Source organism: Montipora foliosa, chromosome 1, assembly GCF_036669935.1.
Source record: "Montipora foliosa isolate CH-2021 chromosome 1, ASM3666993v2, whole genome shotgun sequence".
In the NCBI taxonomy this organism is placed as follows: domain Eukaryota; kingdom Metazoa; phylum Cnidaria; class Anthozoa; order Scleractinia; family Acroporidae; genus Montipora; species Montipora foliosa.
In genome coordinates, this window is record NC_090869.1 from 37,680,562 (window position 1) to 37,698,275 (window position 17,714).

The window sequence follows — 17,714 nt, forward strand, 5'->3', positions numbered from 1 at the left end:
TTAATATTCGTGACAAATTTCTTTTAATACTAATTGGGAGAAATATCTGGAACATCTGGTCTTTGGTGATCAATTTCTCTACACTGACGACCTGCATATTGCATTATTAAAGACATGTTATTTTGAGGAGAAATTTTCCTTTAAATGAAACCTCAACTATTACCAGACTTAACAAAGTGACAGAAGATTGGGTGGTTAAACAAATGTAAATGAGAGCATCATTTGTCTTTAAACTATGGTCATTTCCCAATTATCTGCATTTAAAACAGCCATGAACTCTTCAGATCTCTGAACTCACAGAAACTTAAATACGTGCTTGGTAGTTCTAACCTCTTATAAATCTCTTTAAGTGGGCTAAGGTCTCCCCCTCAGCAGCTGTAAGGGGTGTTGCTTTAAGGAGGGAAATAACTTTGACATTAGTTGGCAGTATAGAGGAATACAGTTCATGCAAAGAACACATATCAGGAAAATATAACTTAAGATGGGAAACAATAGGCCCCCAGCAATCATCTACATATTGAAGTTTCTGAATTATTTCCTTGTGGGCAAGTTCTCTGATTATTTCCACTAGGTTATCTTGTGTAACTCTTCGTTTACAATCAAAAACTGACAAAAAGTCAAGTAATTCTGCATTGCCACCCTGAATGCTATCAGACAAGCAGCCCTCTATTACACTAGCCTCGGAGTTAGAGACATAGTGCTTGAAGAAGTCTTGCAACATCATGGAGGTTACACTTCCCTCCCCAAAAAGGCAACCAGTGAAAAAAGCTTTGCTTATCTTAAAGGGAAAATATTGGCAATCAGTATATCCTGTAACAAGTATCCTTCCGTCTGCCTCCCACTTTTTTCTGTCAAAATCATGCCTGATGTAGGGAACCCTCTCACACTCTCCCAACATGTGTGACTCAAAGCAATCTTTCCAAAACAAAGAAAAGACTTCCCTTAGGACCCCATTACCCTGTCCAGCCTATTCAATACCATGCTGATTTATAATGATGGCATTGAAATTAAATTTCAATATTGAGGGATCTAGAAAGATCTCAATAATATCTTCTCTAATGAGGGACCTGTGTACTCTTATTATTTTCGCTGGCACCTTCATCACTGCATGTTGGAGAAGTTGGTACGACATTACTAATAACTACATCACAGTTATTGTTGTGTGGGGACTGGTCACTCCATAGGTCAATAAATGGAGGTACGTCTACAGGCAATTCTACAGGCATCGACAACAGTGGATCTGCCTGATCTAGAGGCTGAGGCTGACTAATTGGCTGCTGAAGGGGTGAAGACATTGTTACCACAGGGTTGTTTGAGAGGTCATCAGAGAGTTGACTAAAGGTTGGACTCGTCAGTTGCTCATCCTCTTCATCTTTATCCTCATCTTTAAGGGGATCTATACATCTGATGTATACACTCCCTTGCCCTGAGAGCTTTCTTATCCTTTCACCATCCATCCTTATCCCCATGCCAGTTTTGGAATCACCAAGGTTCCATAGCATGCCTATATAAAGGAAAGGAAAACGAAACTGTGTTCTCGCTTGTGTTGTATAATTACATGCTTTGGTACAGATTTGCCTAATCATATCTCTGAGGAGAAGGAGTGCCAGCGCTTTCACTGTTGGTTTCCTACCCCCATTCCCCTCCTTTTCTCCGAAGATTGCAGTAACAAATGGAAAAAATTCTCTATGTTATGAGATGGCATATAATTGACATTCCAACAACAAAATGAAAGGAACACAATCCGCTTTCAAAGGTTACATTTCCTAAGTATCTGTCAATATGTGATCATTAGCAAAGCAACAGCCCTTACACATATTGATCACAGTACTGAAAAACATATTTAAGAAATAATTTGAGGACTGAACTTTCTCCTTAATGTCTGTTTCTCTTATAAATTTAGGGCAAACACAAACTTTGAGAATCAAATTAATGAGGTTGACTCTGCCTCAAATTACTGTTTTTGCAGTTGTATGCTTAGTTACCTGGCCTGTGAATGAAAGCGAGGCTAGAGTTGAGCTTGTCTTGATAGAAACTTCACTGCTTTTCTTGTGTTAATTTCAACTAATTAGCATCAGGACAACATCGTTAACATAAGAAAAGGAGGGATTTCTGTATCATAACAAGGGCAATTCCGGCCTCATTTTCATCTGAAGGCCAGGTAACTACGCGCATATCTGTAAAAAGGTCTGCATAATACTACAAGGGGTACATGACATAAACTTCTGATATTCCCCATACTTACCTTGAGATAATCAAACAGAATATTTGAGGTCAAGAGGTGTCCTCCTTCTGTCGAAAGGAAACTCGTGAATGATGAGGCCTCTCTCCTCTAATTTGACTTTGTTTGCGTGACTTGGTACTTGGTTCGTACTTGGATTAGGTATTATCACTAAGTCTCTGTGCACGATGGACTTCAGAGGTCGCCCAAATTTTGATGACTGCGATCGAGATGATGTCTCGTGGTTCGAGGCACAGGCACTACGTTTTCGGCTATTTGTTCTCCCCCCACGTGCGTTAAATGTTGGAAGTCTTCTTCCAAGCTCGGCTGCAATCGCAGAACTTCCGCTTGTTGACGGGTTACAACTGCTCGAAACACTACCAGTAGCAGTTGACGATGCTAAATTTCGGATGTCTCTGCATTGGAGGTTGCCAATTGCTTCAAGCGCCTGAGTCGCTATAGCACAGGCGGACGTGATTTGCTCCACGCTCTCGTTGCTGCCAGCCATATTTGTTGCGAGCCTCGCGCGCAGAGCATTTGTTGACCAAATAAAAAGTCATCCAGTTGACCGTATATAAAAAGTCACAGGTTGACCAGATAAAAAGTTAACAGTTGACCATATAAAAAGTTAGGTTGGCCAAATAAAAAGTCAACAATTGACCATATAAAAAAATCAGGTTGACCATATGCAAAGTTAGGTTGACCGCATAAAAAGTCAACAGTTGACCAAATAAAAAGTCGAAGGTTAACCATGTTACGGCGCCCCATACCGTTCCCGCGGATATATGGTACAATTGAAGCTTTTTACTATATCATCAATGTCCTCGCATAGGACTCTCATTTCACTAAGTGCAGTCGTTTGCACAATGTACGGAATGACATGTGTTTGGTTTTCTTGATTTTTTGCGATACCAACACAGTCGATCCTTAATGCCACCTGGCTTAATTCTTGAACAATTAATTTTCTTCTCTAATTTTAAAAGCGATCTCTTTTTTATTTTCTCATAAGTTTATTTATTGATAAATTTGTCTGTATATTGATCCATTGATGGCTCGAGCCGGAAATATCTCAAAACTGTATTTTTAGGAGCTCAATACCCACTCTGTTAAATTATTTACCGTGAGGTTAACTACCAATAGGCAATTGTTTCAATCACATTTTTTTTGTTTCTTTTAGAAGTCTGTTTGAAAACAAACTCCAAGCAATCCCTAACGGGACCTTTAGGAATTTAAAGCATCTTCGACTTGTGTAGGTCATTCAGTTCAAGCAAGCTAGAAGCGACTGTACGCGGCTTCTCGTGCGTCAAATAACGAAACGTTAAATTGTTTGTTACTTTTGCTTTATTTTCAGAATCTTGTCTCTCATCTTGCTTTAAATCTGTAAAGAAAATTACTGCGACTTACTTGATTATATCTTTATTCCGAACAGGATGCTTTCTGATAACCCCATCAACACAATTGGAGAGCGGGTGTTCACCATCCAAAACCGACATCTAACAGTGTAAGTCAGAGGATGTCATACTGTTTCAAATGTCAGTGCACCTGAAGTTACTCAGGCTGTACGGAACTCATTCTTAAATAGAATATAAAAGAAGCTCGGTTGTGGGACAAAACGATGGATATCACGATAAAGGTTTGATTTTCAGTTGAAAATTTCACCTTCAAACTTGTTGTATCTTCTACAGCTTCATGATACGGACGAAGCTAAGAACAATCAACTTTGAATCATTTGATAGTAGCAGCAATACCACACCTGTTATGTAAGTACTAACGCAAAGACATTTGAGTCATTACCTGTAAAATGGCTGGAACTGACCATTACTCCTTAGACATCAATATTAGGACATAAAAATCAGTTGTGGGCATACAGACCAGCGGGACACAATGTCCATCTATAGCTAGGACCTTGATAAACGACCTACAATTTTTCACCCCTAGGGGTTCTAGTAGCTGATTGAGTAGAGCATCCCACCGGTGTTACAGAGATCGTTGGTTCATATCCTGGTTTGGACTTTTATTTTTAAGTTGTCCTTTTGCCCTTCGCCTCACCCTTAAGGTGATCTTTAGTCTTTTGTAAGCGAGATTTTCAGATTTATAGATGACAGAACACTCGAAAAATAGGTTATGCATACAGTCTCACGACATGTGTGACACAGGACTTCTATACCTGGCTGTAAATACACAAAAGAATGTAAAAAAAACAAAAACAATAAAAAAGTGTAATGTAAAAAGAATGGATCGATTTGTTTCTTAATTCAGTCAGCCACCTACGTCATATGGTACCCATCATTTGTTTGCTATGCACTCTCACCCCTTGCAACGCTAGGAATGCATGGCAAGACAGGCAGTGCATGTGATGCCCTCGACTACACAAAAAACATATTCGCTTTCCGTGTCGTTGAAACGTCATGAAAATCCTTGCTGCTGATGGCCTGTTCCACAGCACAGAACGTACCAGATATTAGCCAAGAATTATGTTGACTTGATAGCTAGTAGGGTAGTTTTTTCAGAGACATTCTTACCATTTATCAAGGTATATTAAGTTGTCCACTTGATTGTAGATCTCTATTTATAAATGACAAGACTTAAGCTAGACGCTAAAGGTAATTGATCTGGTCATATATATTTCTCCTAAAAAGTGTTCTAACTGTATTTTCGTTTAGAACTTTGCATGGAGGCAAAATTGATACCATCAAGTTCAAGAACGATTGCGTTATCCACCTGTGAGTACCTTAAAGTTAATTTACCCGCAAGGCCAGACTGTATAGATTTCAATTAATCTTACACCAACAGAAATTTAATGACAGTGGCAGAAATTGAACCTTTTAAGTGAACACGATGACAAGGCTTGCAACATTATTGTGGTACATTTTTCAAAAAGAATCCACTTGCATTGTCGCTGGACAATTTTAGCAATTGTCTACCAATGACACCTGAAAAATTCAGATGGCGTCGACGCGATTCGAACCCATGACCTCGGCGATACCGGTTCTATGCCAACCAACTGAGTAGCTTCATAGCAGAGTTGGTAGAGCATTGCACCGGCATCGCAGAGTTCATGGGTTCGAATCCCGTCGAAGACACCTTAAAATTGTTCAAATGAGAATTTCCTCTCCATTTCGTCTAGATTGAACGTAGTTATGATGAAGTTAAAACTTTCACATATGTATGTGCCTGACGCAACAGAGAAGCCGCAATACTACGCTATTCTTACAATGTACCCAGTCAGGAGCCAAAGACTGGGAGAATACAACTTCGGAATACATGCGGCAGAGCTTCTTCTCAAATCGATCTTTTAAAACTTAAAACAGCAAAACCATAAATTTCCATTAATCGAAAGCCTTACATATTTAATGATAACCCTTGTGATCGACAAGGGTATCTTCTATGATAATTAAAGATCGATCTAAAACTAACTTATTTCTCAGAGCAGTGGCACCCAACCATAATTTTAGGTGAAATGTGTGTTCGAAGGAGTCAAACTGGGCTAAGAATTTCGGTTCTACGTTGCCAAACAGCTATAGAGTTATTTTCTAAATTATAAAGCTGGTAGTTAATCCGCAATTGTCAGCATAGCTATTATTCTTTTTCAAGCATAATAGCTATGCTGACAATTAAAATTCTTTAAACTGTCCAATTAGGGATTAATTTGGGTAGTTTCAGATAGGGTTTTCTTTTAAAAACAGGCAAACTGTCCAATTTAGAAAATATAGGACAGTTTGTCTAAGCCAATCAAACCCCAGAAAACACAATAGGTAATATAAACTAGCCAATCAGCACAAAGCATAGCGTCAGCGCTGTTGTCTCTGTTTGTAGTAGTTTACAATGGCGGAGTTTTGCCACGGATATTTGCCATTTCTTTTCCATTTGTCAGGACTTTTTAAGCGATATCACCGCAAATGAGAGGTTTCCTAGGTTGCCAGAAGAAGAGCTTGCCAACCTGACAGGCAAAAACGAAAACTAAAACACCTCTAAAAGTACAAAAACTTGGCTGAATGTTTTCAGAGTGGAGGTGCAGCGTAACGAAGCGAGAAAGTTGGAAGAGATCCCTCGTCATGAGCTAGATGCAGTTCTTTGCCGTTTTTTCGCTGAAATTAGAAAAAAAGGACGGCCACGAATACGAACCAGAAAGTTTGACTGTCATGCAGTGCTCGTTGGACCGTCATTTAAAAAAAAACTGTGGCAGAAACTACAGTATTTTGCGAGAGCGTGAAATTGCAAATTCAAAGCAACAATTTGAGGCGAGCGCAGGGTTACGGAAAGCGAAAAAATGTCTCTCGTGCTTTAAGCGAAGCAGCCGAAGAATTCCTCTGGAGTTGAGGTAATATTTTGGAAATGAAAATAATTCACAATATTATAGCTTGAATAGCTTGACTGAGCAATTCCCAATTATAACTGACTAGCTATATAATTAACAGGTAACAGGACTACATGCTTGTCCAATTTGGAAAAAAAGTGGATTCAAAAAATTCCTCGGACTGCCAAATTTTTAGCAGTCTTCAGAATTTTCCTCATCAAATTATTTCCAAATTGGACAGCATGTAGTTCTATTACATATTCAAAACATCACGTAAAAGATTCGCAACAAGGGAAAAGTAGTGCCTTACGTTTTCGGAAAGGATGTTTTTCAATTTTTGGTACTTAAAATGTCAGCTAGCACTTTTGGATGAACAAATGGTTCGCTGGGTAGTTTTTAGAAGGTAACGTTCAGCTAGCATTTTCTGAAATAAAGATATCATTCCCTAAACTTTTCGGACTGAGATGTCCTAGCAGATCAAATTATTCCAGGTTACGAAAACATCTCTTTAGACAGTCTTTATAACTTAAAAGGAGCCTAGGAACTTCTAGGATTCCGTAGTTTATCACAAGCGAAGTCCCGTGTCAAGCGAGAGGAGATATAATCGGAGCCACTGCCCAGATAGTGTAATCACAGGCAGTATGGTCTATATAAGGAGTCATACCAACTGCCGCTGTAAACACACTGTAAAAAAAACTGCCTCCGCCCTATCCTTGTCTGAATTAAATTTAAATTTCTTTCACGTAAGACGGGTATGCAGTAGTTCCCAGTTTTGGAGCTTGACTAGTAATTATTTTGAATTAGGCTTTAACGTCATTCCAATGATATCATTGAAATGACCTTAACGACTCCACTTCATAGTGGCAGTATCAAGGTCATAATGGAGAGGTTTGTCTTCGTACTTTACTGCCTTTATTCGGATAAGAAACGTTTCTGCTTTTGGCGTCTCATTGTACTGTTATCCACGAGGGAGAGAGCTTACGCAAGGACGATGACGACAGCTACGGGAACGCCACTAAACAATGAACAAAAATTTCCACATTAACGGTATCGTTGACTAGTTCCAGACTACAAGGGTATCCTTACACCAATCAATGTCCTCGCAATTTTAAAATAGCATTTTAAAATGCTCAGTACTCAAAATGTTTCGGTGATTTTTTTCTTTTATGAACTGGTTTTTTGGGGGAACCAAGTCACTAACAGGAGCTGATGGAAGTTTGTAGATAATGGAAATTCTCTTACACAGGGTGGCCTGCCTCATAAATTTGTAGAAAGGTCTAAAGCATAAGATGGTCTATAACCCTCGCCCTGACATTTTAACAAGCGTTGCGCTATGTTCCATGACCTTGAGGAAAAATCAAAGGGGTTTTAATGTGATGCATGCGATTTCTAGATGTCATGATTCCTTTGCCACATGACAAATGCATCATGTTACTCGCTGTGCGTGCAAAGTAATTCAGTTACTTTTTCTAATGGGTGTGTTTTTGGCACCTTGCGCTAGGTGAAGTAGTGATTAAACATTTACACGTCTTACCATCTCCATTTGAGCCTTGATGAGGTTTTATTTAATTCTTCATTTGCCTCTCTAAGGTCTATTCTCACGTCTCGTAGCCCATTCAAGTAAACACGCCTGAACTCAAATTTATTATCTCAACCGAGCATCGGAACGATGTTCCACGGGGGAAGGGGAAGGGGTGCGGGCAAGAGGCGGGGATTTGACAATTCTTCAAAAAAGTTATCGCATTTCTCAGGATGTCAACAGCGACTCGACTTTGTATCTGCACAATTAAAATTGTGCAGATACAAAGTCAATAAAATTTGAATCATTTTACATTAAGTCTGCTGCTTATATCTACTTGAGAACACAACTTTAATTCAGTTCAACAAGACTTTTCGTAGGCTGGCTGCTTGGGCTGACAGGAACTTTAAAGATATTAGAATCAATCAGTATTAAGCTCATTCCCAGGACTCACTACAACTTAGGCACTGCCAGTTGGTTGGTACCTGCTTAGTGGTTATACCAACACAAACCATGTGACTCCAACAAGCACAGCTATCACAGCAAATCCAGTCAACGTCCTCATCTTTGTCACCAGGAGGGCCTTCAGTTAGCCATGTACTGCAAACTACAGACGAAGTTATAACTTCCCGTGCTGGTTTCTGCTTCTTCCTTTTATCACGTTCTTTGCCTTTTGATTGATTTCGTGACTTGGCCTTCCTTGTCCTCGCAGCCTTCTCTGCTCCTCTTTTTCTATTTTCATGAATATTTTGCAAGTGTGCAAACCACATTTGGGTTTCTTCTTGTGGCAACAAAACTTCAATCGCAATCTCCATTTACCTGCTGCCGCTGTACATGGCGTTGATTAAATTCTCTCAGGATGACGTCTCAAGGTGGGTGAGCTTGAACTTCTCCACCACTGGAAACATGCTCCCACAGTTCACCAACTTTAAGATAATGGCCAGAGCAAAGTCCGTAGCATTCCTCACAGTGTTTATTACCAAAACGCCGCTTAGGATCTGGGGAAGGGACAGGTATGAATGACAAGGGCGGATCTCCAGGATACCAACTCATTTCCTCAGAATGGGCTCCTTTCTGACAAAGTGGATGAATACACTCACCCTTCCTGACAACAACAAGAGAGACAAAAGATATATTTCAAGAGCAAGTCCTTCCGTAGGCGCCTTCTCTTAGATTCTATATTTCTTGAAAGTGTTTAAATTTATCTTCCAGTTGGCGATCTTTGCAAAGTTTTTCCTTTGCAAGCTTGCTACCTTTCAAGAAGACCTTTAGATGCTCAGTTTCCTCTTAATATTCAACACTGTCAGCACCTCGGAAAAGATGAATCTCAGTTCCAGCACATGGTGCTTTGTCAACCCTTGAAATATATACATCGATTGCTGAATTCACATTATCACACACCAGTTTTTTATCCACCGCTCCACAACTGCTTAGGCAAGATCCATTTAGGGTAGAAGGAATGAACAGGTTCGCATGCGCAAGGGCTAAACACCCATTCTGCAGTTCTACTCTCTTTTTATAACTATTGTAGCTCCACTGTTTCGTGACGTCACTAAGACCATACCACTCTGTGTTTCAAAGTGTCTCAGGGTCCACCAATATTGAACCTCCAAATGGGAAGGTCATTCATCGTAAGTTCCATCTACTTGGGCACATTCAACCTCCTTCCTTTCATCAGAAACAGGATTTATGAAAGCTGGAATGATTTTTTTTTTCTCCAACATTGCAAGATCAGCAAAATGTTGCTTAGCATTTTTCTCGAATAGCACTGGGGCTTTAACCCCTCCTGCACAGATTTCCCCTGTATTACGAGTAGCTGGAAAATTATAAGAGGTGGTTTACAGAGTGGAGGAGTACTTGTTGACGTAGTCCGTTCTAGTTGTACAATGTTCCTTTCCGGATCCCTTCACGCAAAGCGTAGCTTCTAATTTGTGCATTGCCATAGGATCCAATCTGAATCCGGCTTGGTCGTCTCTTCCAACATTTATGAAGTTGGAGCCATCTTGAACCTGGAGTTTATCAAGTGCTCCATAGAGTGCTGAGCTCCAGTGTTGGTCTGGGTTGTACTTGCTGACTACATTTGCAAGACCACGATACCGAACGGCAGATCTCCGCCTCTTGTTACGGGCTATGCAAAGTTGCACAATACTTCCATAGGAGATTTTGCGACCATATTTAGCTTCCAAGTTCTCTTTAATCCATTTAAATGTTGCTTTCTTTTTCACCTTACGGTTACCGACACATGTGTACTCACCTGTTTTTCTCCATGCATCCGCTCCTGCTCCACACGGCTTAACATACTCCTCAATTTCTTGCCCTATGTCTGAACAGTCGGAAATGATTTTTCCAATTCTCTTACTTCTTCTTCTCTTCATGACACGTTTTTCTGCTATTCCTTTCTTTATTTCCCTAATGGATTTTCTTCGAATGGCAGCTCTCTTCTTTTTTGAATTCCCATACTCCAGATTTCAGCTTCACTAGAATCAGAGTCCGATTGTACTTCTATGTGACTGTTATCATCTTGTGTGTTCTCTACCATGCGTTCACAACTTAGGAAGGCTTGACTTAATTGTTCAATCAATTTTTCTTTCTCTTCTGAAAGGCCCATGAAGGGCAGCTGGCCACTGAAATCTAACAAAAGTTGGTTTGAGACTTCCTTCGTAACGCTTAACAGATCCTTCAACACTCTGACAAAGTAAAACCAATTCAAGTCACATTTTTCAAGGATATCATACAGCTGGTGCGTGTTCATGAACACAGTTCCAGTATCTGTGATATGTTTGTAGGTCTTCACTTCGTTGACAAAATCTGAGAACTGGAACTCGTGTGGATGTTTCTTATGCATGCCTCCTTGATCTTTGTATGTCATTAAATTTTCCGCTCTAACATCTTCAGCATCACGGTCAGTTTCACTCTCGGTATCCATTGTTTCAGATTCAGCGTTTCCAGTGTCATAAACTCCAATTGATTGCAACAGGGATTTCTCTTTGACTGCAGCAACGTTTTCAGTTGCCTCTCTTATAGCAGAAGCATTTTCCATGGCATCCTCTACTTTCTGTCTCCTTTCACTCATATCAGTGAAGCCATACAAACTCTTTGCTTTGGTATCTGACAGCTGGGATGACTTAACAACTGCATATTTCAAACGTTCCCTTTCACTTTCGGTCTCAGCCAGGGCCAAAAGCTGGTTGACATTTTGCAAGGATATAAAGACAAAATGTTCCCTCTTTTTGACTTCCTGCTCCAACTGTGGCAACTGGAATTTGTAATAACTTACGCTTAGCTTGAAAGGATGAATACTTAACATTTGGACTACAGATATTGAAGGCCCGTTGAAGTAGAATATAACCTCTAATGATAACTTCTTTAGCTACCTTCAACATTCCATCACAAACGCAGGATGCTGCTTTCTCATGACTGCTTCCACATACAAGCGTCCGGGCACGTACATACTCAGATAAAGTCAACCCTTCAAATTTAGAAACGTGAATGTTTTCTTTCAATGATTTGCATTCTGACAAACATAATCTGTTCTATTCTCTGTAAATGTTTAAAATGACATGATCTCCTCTTCCACTGGAAGAGGGAATATCTAGAAATGTGTATCGGGACTATCTGAACTTGATGAAGACAAAATCTCTGTATCCCCACCAGAGCTGGCATTATGTTCCTTGTCTTGTTGGCTAAATTGAAGTTGCGCAGCTTGGGCTTCGGCAGTACCTGCAGACTTGGTAGTTGGTTCTGTTTCCTGTTTATGACTTTATCACTTTTGGCCAGCCCTTTTGTTACAAATTTCATCATAGTGCTGGCTGGTTTTGGAACCTCCTCCATTTTAGGAACCTTCTCATTTTCGTTAGCCCTCTTCAGTGCCTTTTTGCGATACCATTCAGCTTTTCCCTCCATTTTCTGAAAAATTGCCAGTTGTCTCTCATTTTCATGTTTTTCCTTTAAAAGGGTTCTAATATTAGTTGACAACTCATCACATAACTTGAAATCTTTTATTGACTTGGCTGTCTCAATTCGTAGTTGCTTGATACGTATTTGATCTTCAATACTGCTCAGCGTTGTTTTGATGTTGGATATCCCTCTTTGGCGCTCCTTTTAGTTAATTTTTTATCTTTTTCTCCCCTCATCACTGCCACTACTCTATAGTTTACTACTACTGCTCCTCTTTGACCTTGAAAAACCTTTCTTGAATTTGTATCCACTTTGTCGAACTCTTTCTTGTGCTTTCATATAAAGTTCACCTAAAATAAAAGTGGTCAATTTTAGCCAACCTATTTAAAATGGCTATTAAATGCAGCATGCCTTTTGCTAACAAAAGCTTTACAAGTAGTTTTCTCTTTAACCATTTAAATTGCCTTTTGAATTGAATTTAGTCCATTAACGTAATGAACTAAAAAAATTGCCTTAAGTACTCCATGAAAGTACTCTTCGACAAAAACAGAAACAACTTACCCCTTTGCAGTAGGAGACTGGAGTCTCGCAAGGCAAGTTCCACTGCTACCTCATTTACAGCAACTTCATAGTTTTTTTGGCATTAGGGAATATTATCGCCTTTTCACGAACAGTTCAAGAGTCGTCATCATGGTTTTCAACCATTTCCTGGTAATAAAAGTCAAACGTCTGCCATTTTCATATCTCTTTTACAACAAAGTGAAACTGACACATAAGAGAGTTAGAAATGCAATTAATGAACTTTGGTTGAGATCTATTTATATGAGAGCAATGTGTACCATGCAAATGCACAAAGTTAATACTTTTTTACCCTAAACTTTGAAGACTTTTAAGACAAACCCTACAACCGTGCTTTTTGCTATAAAGTAAATGTATGTAACTACACTTATATACATTCATAAAATATGAGCACAATACTACCTTTTTTTTACATTCCATTCAGCTTAAGTAGTCTATAGGATTACTAAATTTCTATATCTAAAAAACATAAACTCTTTCCATGTTGTCCTTGTTTCACAATTCTGGTCAAGCCTTTCAAGCCTTTTAAGCCATGTTGAAAAATAATGTGACAAAAGATTTGACAGGATGAGATAAATTACCTCTTCAGTTGGTTTTCGTACACTTACTTTTCCATCTTGAAATGTCAATCTCTGTTGAGCTGTGTTTTGTTTTTGTGGGGAACTTTCCTTGTGATGTTGCTGCTCACACAGAAACATAATGACGGTGTTATTCGGCAAGGTATCAAATACATCTTCGTCATCAATAATTGACTCATCTTCAAGGCAAACCCGAAGATCTCTAACAGGACAGTTGAAATATAGTTTAGCTTGTCCTATTTACGAAGAAACAAAGAAAAAAGACATTGATCACTGTTTTTGTTGTGGACGGAACAGAACAGTACGGTTACACCATTTATAAAAACACAAATGCCCAGCAAAGTATATATAGTAAGTATCTAATATCCAAATATTATATATAAGTATATTTTTCTGTCTGAAATACACAAACGGAAATATGTAAAAGACATGTCTTACCTTTTTCTTTTAACGCCCTCAAATTACTCGCTGAAATCAAGAATTTTCTCTGCCCACTTGCATCTGTTATTTTGAAGAACTTCATAATTCACGCGAGGAAGATTGACTGAAAATGTAGATATTTGCCTTTACATCAACAGTGCTGTAAGTTTTATTAGATGCCATCTATATCGAAAAGACGCTTAAAATTTTGCATAGTTTTACTTTACTGCATGAATTTATTATGTATAGGTTCTCTAAATGTATTTTCGCTATCGCCGTGCCATTTCTTAATGAAACGCGGAATGCTTTATATGTTTGAAACTATCGAAACAGGTCAGATCAGTGACCCGTAAAAAATCCACTGACGTTTATGGTGGAATTCAATTTCAATCTGAATTTTGCGATCAGATGGGAACTTTATCTTAAAACTTTCTGAAAATGGACAATATCTGATTACATGACAGTTTAAAGTATCGGATTATGGCGATGAAAACAAAGAAAAATTTCATTCCTTTCACCAACTGAAGCGTGACTGGGGATGGACTTGGTAACCGCGTCTTCTTTCGGTCAAAAGTCAAATGTCCCGTCCTCGGGGTCGCTTCGCATGATCAAAAGCCCGAAAGGGAGGACAGTCTCAGGCATTAAATCCCCGCCTCTTGCCCCCCCGCGGGATTTACATTGATAGGTGCAAAACGTAAATGCTTCTAATTTGGGATCATAAAGGGAATCCAGGATGGCGGATCGATGTTGAACGAAGTGTAAATGTAAGGCAGGTGACTCAAACATCATCGAGTTGTTTATTGTAGACAACAAGAAACCTAAAATATTCGTAACTTACATCAGCTAAAGGACTATTACAACGGAGTATTAATACCAAACACATCAAAATACATTCCATTGCAGTCTAGGCGACTAAAAAATAAATCCTTCGTGCAAAGACTGATGAACTACAAATATGCTAACTTATAGAAATCACAAAGTAAGTAGACTGTTTATCTCACCCTGACGGCGCCCAGTTAATACCTAATAAAGCGAAAAAGATGGTTTGAATACTTATTCCTTAAATATTCCTAAACTAGCGTCAAGTAAACAGTAAAGTCACATGGCGTGAACACCAAGAATCACTCGACTAAATCGTGTGAAAATACTTATAAAACCAATATATTTCATTACAAAACTCAGGGAGATAATAGATAAAGACTTGCTTAACATATCGATGAATGTAAAATCAACGGATGGTTAATTCCTCTGAAGATTATGTTTTCGAGAACGTATTCCAACCAACAATGTGCAAGTCGTCATGAGGCGAGTAACTTGTTACCAGTTCCCCCGAGGAGTAACACAGGTAACCCAAATCTCACTGTTACATAAATGATATGTCACAATTCTTTCCAGGCAAACGACACTAACCTCTACATCTTCGAGCCGTTTATTTCAATCTTGGCTTCTTAATCTTCAAGTCAGATTGTTTTAGAGATACTTAACGGTGAATTTCACTCGCAACAAAAGACTCGGAGTTACCCACAAAACAATGCCCTGCCGAAGCACTGGCAGCGTGGTCCAGTACATTTGGATGTTTCGGGTTGAAATCCCTATTGACCACCAAATAGGATTGTCCTTGGTGGTCATTATACCTACTCTCAAATGACTCGCTGCCTTCTTCCATTTCACGGCCCCACGGAATGCTAGGTTAAAATGCTACGGTGAGTAAAAAAGGCTTCTTTATTTTCCTTTCTTCTTCTTCCTACGATGGTTGCCTCAAATCAGTATGTCGATCATTCGTCACTGATGTCCAGGAACTATTAGCCTCTAGTCTAGTGATCGTGAAAGAATAAAACTGTCATCATAAATATAAACATATAGGGAGCCAGGGTGGCTTAGTGGTTATCTATCGGGCCTCCCACCACTGCGAGCCGGCGTTCAACTCTGGACCCGGCCTGCATGTGGGCTGAGCAACCTGACTCGAGGGTTTTCTTCCGGGTACTCTGGTTTTCCTCCCTCGTGAATATCGACTCACAGATAATTAACATCTAGCTGTGGTGCTGTGCTCTGACATCAAACATGGACCATATAACTGCAGCCAGAGGCCCTTTCGTATGCTTTCAGCCCGATTTCGTGAGCTGTGCCCTTTCACAATTCATTCCTCATTACTGCAAGTAAAGGGTGATTAGCACTGTCAATTATTATTATTATAACCTCTGAGTTAGGTATAATACGCATAACTCAGCGCTAGAATACAGTTAGTTTAGGACGTATGCAGGGGATATTTCTGGGAAATGTTCTTCAATTTTCAGTAAGATATCTTAGGTAGATAAGGAGAAGAGAAAGCTCAAGAACTTGGGAGCAAATGATAATGAACTAAGTCGAGAAAACTATGTCAACTTAAGTCCTAATTTTGTTTGATGTGCGGTTACCAGAAAGAACTTAAATTTGCTATCATTGTTATATTTCAGGTTATTTTCTGTTCTCAAATTTGAATTTTCTAGTGTTGAACTTTAGTCTAGAAGTTAAACAGAGTTCAGCCGTGCTTTAAAACAATACGTTTCAAGTTATTTACATTTTGGCTGTCCAAAACAGTGTCACTAACACGAGAGCAAAGGGAAAACAGTTATCTTCTCTGCGAAAATGACTTCTAGAAAGTTTTGAAGGAAACTTGATTTTTTGAAATTCACAGTTTGTTAGGCTACATTAAAGTAACCGGCCTCCTAGACAAGGGCAACAAAAAAAAATAGTGTTTACACCGTCAGAAGCAATGACAATATTGATGATACATCGTTTGGTTTTCTCATAAAAGGTACAGGTTTCCTGAAATAAGGAATGGCGATACTAAAGGAATTTTAGTGATACTTTAACAAATTATTGCCTCGTCCATTTTGAATTTCAGGGGTGTAGAGAAAGATGACTCTGACTTTGTAGACATCTCAAGACAAGATTCTTTAATTCAAGAGTATGTGCGCAAGCTTTTCCATCGGGCTGGATTTGCCAAGCAGTATGATAATAGTGGCCTCAGGCTTCTCCCATGTCCTCGTGGTACGTTTGTTAACATTGCTGACACCAGTCCTTTGCCTGGGTGCACAGACTGCCCTGCTGGTAAGCTTAGAAGTAACGCACGTTAAATTAGCTCATTCATGAATCAAGTAGTTTCCTGGTGATTAGCGTGTTAAAGAACGTTAAAAAAATCGCACACTAAGAACCAATATAAAGTGCGAGAGTTGTGGCTTAAATGTATGAATTTAATATTAAATTGTATCAAAGTTCCCAGACAAGAAGTTACCAATGCGCGAGTCTAAAAGACTTAGTCATGGTATTTGAAACTCGCTTGATTAATGGTGCACTATTAGATTTCACATACGAAGAATTATTATTGTCATTGTTATTCTCATTCTCGTCCTCATCCTCATTGCCATCAATTGCTCCACACTCTCATGTTGGGCTTTCCAGGTCTGAGCGCAGACCTTCTGTAGAAGCTGTACACGGCGCTCCACTCCAATGATCTTATTATTAACATTTTTTTACATAATTATTTACAATACATTAAATAACACTAGTTACAGTTACAAACAATACCAAAAAATAATAATAACGGTAGTCTTGACGGTAAACATGTTAAATTGAGGGGAAAAAAATAAAGCGATAACTGACAGATGAGAGGTTTTCCCGGTATACAGTTTTAATAAATGGGGAAAAACAGAAAATCAGTAGCGGGCAGTGCCAAAGAAGGAATTATTTAAAGAAAATTGATTCGTATTATAAACAATAGCATCCCAAAAAAGGAAGGGTGTAATTTGGGAAAGCATACTAATTTGCTTACTAAAAATCATTGTTGAAAAGCAGCATTAAAGGATCCCACTTCCTCGAAGTAGGGGTTCGTTTTAAATTGGGACTTGAGGACCGCCAAAAACATGTTTAGCTGAGTGACTTTGTTACTGGTTTGCAGCACCATATGTACTGCGATATTTTTCAAATGGTCTCAAGGGATAAGTTCACAATCAAGGAGTTTATCGGTCAAAACTTTCCAAAACGTATTAACTTTTGGACAATCTCAGAAAAGGTGACTGAGATTTTCAGGAGCGTTGCTACAAAAGGAACATTGTGGGTCCTGTTTGATACCAAATTTTGTTAGAAACAAGTTAGTAGGAAGAATTCTGTGCAGAAATCGGTATTGAAAGTTAATGATAGTCGTACCAATCATCTTTATCCACT

The 17,714-nt window shown here is 39.0% G+C and overlaps 1 pseudogene; it reads right to left on the reverse strand.

The window, feature by feature from the left end:
- Window positions 1-228: 228 nt before the first annotated feature.
- On the reverse strand, window positions 229-2,729 carry LOC137967858 (uncharacterized; annotated as a pseudogene).
- Window positions 2,730-17,714: the final 14,985 nt, after the last annotated feature.